Below are 6,757 nucleotides of genomic sequence, written 5' to 3' on the forward strand. Positions count from 1 at the left end.
TTTTTTTAAATTTTCTCCTGTGTTTGTCCTTTCTAATCTTATTAAATTTTGATCATGTTCTTGTATAATTTCGTAGGAAGAAAATCCAAAATTTATTTTTCTATTTCTTGTGATCTTAGATCATAAAAGCATTTGAGTAAAAATTTAGTTTTAATTATTATTTTGGTCCAGTTTTTATTTCAATAATTTTGAGATATGGTTCTTGAAATTTGAGACTGATGTGATGATTGGGTGATTGAAAGGATGATGGTGATTATTAATGTTGCTACTACTTCTAAAATTTATTATACCTTTTCCCTTTTTTCCTCTGAGTTTATAATTAATTTTAATTTCAATTTTTGTTTTTCCAAAAATTAAATTGGTTTATTTTCTATAGGAGAAAACATTTTTATTTCAATTTTTCTTATTTTCTTAATTAATTTTACATTCTTTTAATTTCTCACTCATTTTACCTTATATATGTATATGTATAAATATATCAGTCATTAGATGAGATGGGTAAACTTCACCATAAATTTATATGGCATGTAATATATTGAACATATTATATTAGTGGGATGGTTATTCCTCACTTGTAAATAATGAAGAGAAATAGATTTACTTTACTCCTTTCGATCTGGTTTATTAGACGCCTTCTAGAAATCCAAAATAGTTCGCTTTATTAGTCACCAGTTGATGGAGATATTTAGTCTCAAATTAAAATCCTCAAACTACCCTTCTTCACTTTTCCTTTCTCTCTCTCTCTCTCTCTCTTCATGATAGTTTCTCTATCGACTCTCTCTTCATATTCGCTCTCTATCTTTGTCACCCACTTCTCTCCCATCAATTTCTACTAGATTCTTATCGTTCCTCTTCCACCACTATTAATTATTCAAGTTATGCTTTGAAATCTCATCATTCATTTTTATTATTAAACTATGTAAAAGGATTGAGGTAATTATATAATTTATTGTGTTTATTAACTATTATAACTATATAGAAGTAAATACAAATTGATGAATTTTGTTTTGAGAGTTTTTTGCATGATTTGATATTGAAAATGAATTTAACATGAATATTTGTTTATCAAATGAAATTTGAAAAGTTATTGATTTTACTGGATATATATATATATATGTGATACGAAAGTAGATGTTGTGGAAATGTAGATAACCAATGATAATTGTGAAAGAGCATGATCATAGAGGGTGGGAGTTCACTCAAGATATTTGGGGATGTATGTGTGTGGAGATATGAGAGTGAAAAATCAATATGGTCGGGCTTGCACTATAGGACATTTGGTGCAGTATTATATGAGCTATTACCATCAGTAATCTAGTACAACATATTATGGGATTATTACCATGGAACATCCAAGCAATCTAGCAACTCCCTAGTGACCATTAGGGTATAGTTAGGAGTCAATGATGCCTCTATCACAAGTGTGTGAAGAGGGAAACTATAGTCCGTAAGTGGGTTAGATTACCTTTGGTCAGGTATTTCTACCACTGAAAGAGTGCCCAGTTCAACAAAATGATTAATCCAAGAGAACCTGTGGTTTCATGTCGAGGAGCATTAGAGGTCTGGTAGCTAGATGATCATGCTAGTGTATAATTGTGTGGAAATCCTTGAAAGGATGAAATTACTTCATATGTTGATATGTATAATTGATATTATTTTAGTTTTATTACTTTGGCATAGTTATTTGTAGAAATAGACATTTAATTAACTATATTAGTTACTAAGATTTTTATCTCACCTATAGTTATTTACATTTTTCTAGCTTTAGTGCTAGTGGATTAAAAGGAAAAGACATTGGCTAAGTTGAGATTACTTATTAAGCCTTTGTAAGAATTTGGCTTAATAAATTTGTTATTAATAGTTATATATATATATATATATATATAAGTTACCTTAGGACTTGAGCATGTGCAAGTTGTGATAAAAGTTGTAATTATGGTATGTTTAATGATTTTGAGCTCCCTAGCCCTTTATATATGTGAGAATGATGACATGACTAGATGGTTTAGTGGATAATTATATGTGTGTATGAATATGTAATGTGTAAAGTGGATGGATAGTGATTTGGCCATGTATGAGATTAAAGAATAAGAAATGTGATTTGGCCCAAAGTGTGAAATGGGCAATTTATAGGCCAAATGTGTGTGTGTGTGTGTGTATGTGATATATTATGCATGTGTATAGTCAATCAGGTGTGTATGATCCATTTGGATGTGGACAAGGCCCGAAAAGTGGCTATGATGTTTAGTTTTAGATTGATACACTTGGGTGGCAAAATTTTGACATAAATGGTCAAAATGCACTTGAGTATCCATATTTTGATAAAAATATTGAATTGAGATAAAACCAATGTTATTAGTTAGATTTCAAAACAAGCTTCGTGTAGGTGCTTGAACCATCACAATCAGATATCATATGTAGAAATAGTGCGCATCTAAAGTTTGCCTCAGAAACTACATAATGATAGCAATTTTATGTGCCATGATGCATGTACCCACATACTATGATGCACAGCATAGAGCAAAATGGCTTTGGTCTTTGTGCCATATGCTGTGATAAATGTGGCATGAACCATGGCTCACGGTGTCAAATTTCACTTTGTTTTCCTATTATGCACATGTTTTTCTTGCTTTGATGTATATAAGTTTATTGCTTATGCTGTATGTATAAAGTATAAAGTTTTATACTTGAGCAAGCTATAAAATGATTTTTAAAAATATTTTATTAGGATCCTAAGGTTTTCAAATTTTTCAAAGTAAATTATTTTGATTTGATTAGTAAGATTATAGTGGAGCGCATGGTAATGTCGGTAAAAGGCATTACATTTAGGGTTTATCTTGAAAAAGAAAATCTTAAATGGACCTTGAGATTAGGTAAATATGTAAAGTCCTCAAGTTTGGACTTTAAATTCCTACCTCAACCTATGCTTTACCATTTCACCACTCAATAAATAATCATAATAATTAGAGTAATAACTCTTTATTTGTTTTCAAAATCATAGGGTCCCAACTTCTCAAAATATATACTCAAATAAGAGGGCTAACGAAAGCATGCACTCATTTAAACAATTCAAAACGCCATAAATTCTTTACCCTGAAAAGGGGTTGTACACCGAGGTAGACAACACATGTGCCATGACATGTGACACAGAATTATTTGCCCTATTTCATACTACATCATGCACCGTGGCACGCTTGACCAAAATCCTGCTGTCATTTTGACAACAAAAATGATGAATTTTTAGCATGCGCCATTTTCACATTCAATGTCCGATTGAAGTAATTCAAGTGCCTACATGAAGCTTACAACATGTACTAACTAATGGAATAAGTTTAGACTTGATTTGACGATCTAATCTAAAATTAAACACCCAGTTGTAAAAAGTCACTTTTTCTTTTAAAAACTTGCACCCTAAGTGCTCAATTCTCATTCCTTATTCCATTATACCACTCCAGTTCTTAAACTAAGTCCAAAAGGATAACATACACTTGATTAACACAACAATTCACATATATCACATCAATAGCTCATTTTGGCCTTTCAAAGCCACATTACATACTTGCGGTCTTATATGAAGGAGAACAACAATACAACACATATTTACATATGCAACTAGACTTTTTGTTCCACTTTCCATCCTCCAACTCTTGCATATGGCGCTCCGCCTCACCATATGGTTAGGAAACCTAAATATATTCAACTCTTCCAAATGGGGCCTAGCTTCACCATTTGTGTCAAGTTCTTGCTATTTATGTCAAGTTCTCAAATCATAATAAAATACACATCCAAATCACACTCATTTCATAATCAACACATATCAACACATAATCACACAGTGGAATAAGTTACAACACATATACTTGCTTGTTTGCATTTTAGCCTACCACTGTACCCTCCTCTGGTGCACCCTTAGCATAATGCAACATCATTAACATATATACAAGCGAGTTTAGATCATAACTCACTTTCTCATATTCACACATATATATGCATCCTAGTTGGCAACATAATTCAACAACAACTTTATACATTCATATCTACTCTATAGTAGTCATACCACTACTAGTCAAGGCTATTCTTTCCTGGATTCCTTCCCGACCTTCTCAAGTCTCTTCACCTATGTTCAAAAGTAACAAAGTGAGACAAATGTCCTAGTAACTCAAAGGTAACCCCAATTACTAGTTAGTAAGCAAAATTATAAACAAGTGACAAAGTAGCATGTATACTCATAAAACAGTAACATATGCATATACAAGAATTCATTCTCATAAATCTCTTTATGCTAATGCAATGTAGTCCTCATTCCCCTCAGTAGAGTAAACTCTATATCCAGATTAGGCCCTCCAGTTACAAGGAATAGCGGCCATCATACCATGCTCAGAGTAGGTCATATTTATATGAGTAGTCCCCGAGGTCTGTCATAGCAGAGCCCAGCTCTACGCTCTAGATCATCTAAACTTTCTAGCCTTATATAGAGTAAGACCATGACCCCTTACTCAAGTCTAAGGTATCTTGTAGATCATTTAATATTCTAGGTTCGTCATATTAGAGTCAAACTTTATACTCTGGATCATCAAGATTTCTTCTCCTAGGTCCATCCTGGCGGAGTCATGCTCTATGCACTTGATTATTAAGACTTCCTAGACCTCCTCATGATAGGGCCATGTTTTCCCCACCATAATCTAGGGTATATCTTGTGGATGTGATGCATGTCAATATATGTGTCACTTTTTAAATTCATTTCAATCAGTACTCCCACACCTACATCATATAGTTTCACAATATTGCTACTCCATCAGTTCACAATATATTGCACGTAGTTATATCAAAATACTTGTAAATAATTTCACAAACAAATAAGTGAAAGGGTTACTCTAGTTACCTTTAACCTTTGCTACTAAGGGTTACCAACCACACTAAGCTTCTAGGAGTACAAATTCTCACGAGTAACTTTCCAGGTGCCTAATCTACATAACACAGTGTCCCTTAATCAATTCTCAACACAACTTATAGGCATTGATTTGACTAAACCGAATCCCTTAATGTATAAAATAGTTCAATTGAACCCTTTTCAATTCACTTATCCATTAGTTATGTTCATTAGCCCTATAAGCTACTTGAACAACTAAAACAACCTTCTAATCCACCCATTCACCCAAAATTCACATTATTGACCTAACTTTTAGGTCATTTTAAACCTAAATGCTCAAAGCTTAACCATTCAACTTCATACTAGTAACAAAACCTTAGTTCTATATTCAATATCCCATTTTAACCCTTTCTTTTAGATTACAATACCTCAAAATCTCATGGTTTGATTTCTCAACTGATGAAATTCAATGAAAAAGGGGTAGAATTGAAGCTTGAGATTACACAATACTTACCCAGTAAGTAATCAATTAAAGCAAGCTCCCGAGCTCTAGATATTGCAAGCCCTAGCAGATGAGAGCTTCTCCTCCTCTAAAAACACATTTTCAAACAATTCTCCTTTTATTTTCATGAGCTGTTTGCATCAATTTTAAGTGATTCTTTGTTGGTGTGCAATGTCATGCAGATTCTGTCATGGCGAGTGGCACAATAAGAAAATTCTTACTTGTGCTCACACATTCTGTCTTAAATTGCCTTATACCCTTCAATCCTATCATTACAACACCCAAACAACACAAAATACTAGCTCAATATTAAAACCACAATCAATCCCTTAATTACTATTTTGCCCCTAATTAGTAACTAGTTCCTAGGATTAAAATTCAGGATGTTACATAATATGGGATTAGAATTTATTCTAATTTTCTATTAGGATAGAAATATACCTTTTGGACCCATATAATCATATTATAGTGATATTGAATTTTTAATGCCTCTTGGATAGTTGTGTTAATATTTGCATTATTATTTAAGAGATAATTGTAATTGATTGGGAAGACAATTTCAACTAATTAGACTAAATATTAACCAATCAAAATTAATTTTAGGTAATTTGGAGGAAATAGTTTCTAAGAAGTAAACTAGGAAGTAAGACCTTAGGTTATCTCTTTTATGAAATTGTTGTTTAGTACAATTATTTGCTTTTGAATCTTAGTTACTAATTTTTCTCATTTATAAACTCTCATGTATGACTCACTTAACTTAAATGAAATTGAAAATTTAATGGTTATTCGCCAATTTATTTAATTTTCTATTGGATTGACCTTGATTTGCCATTAGCTACAGTTGTGATTCATACACTATGGTGTCTATTAGCTTTTATGTGCATCAAAACTTCCAAATTATCCTTTATTAGTAAAAGAGGGAGGGAAAGAATTTATTTAAGTAGTGAAATAATGAAGGGTAATGTTGGAATAATTATCATCATTGAAACCTTAACTTTTCAAGGAGTTAAAGTGTAATTTTACCCCCAAAGTATCAAACTAGGAGCAAATAATTTGTATCCTAAACTCTTAAAAAGTACAATGTCCTTTTTAGCTTTTCAAAAACAAAGCAATGTCACCCAATTTTAATAGATCACAATGTTTGACTATTAGTTGACTAACTATGCCTAGGTGTCATACCCATGCAACATCCACCTCACCTTTTTTCTTTTCTTTTTTGGACTAAATCTTTGCTTATGTAGAATTCATGTAGCTTGTAAAAAAGCCTAAGAAGAAGATCTAGTGAAGAAGATGACCAATATAACATTAAGGTTAGAATTCAACATGAAATTCACAAAAACCCTAAATATGAATATCAGATGAAACAAAAAATTAGAATCTTAAAA

Source organism: Prosopis cineraria, unplaced genomic scaffold (assembly GCF_029017545.1).
Source record: "Prosopis cineraria cultivar Desert tree isolate PC_DT_omini unplaced genomic scaffold, ASM2901754v1 PC12, whole genome shotgun sequence".
NCBI classification, from domain to species: Eukaryota; Viridiplantae; Streptophyta; class Magnoliopsida; order Fabales; family Fabaceae; genus Prosopis; species Prosopis cineraria.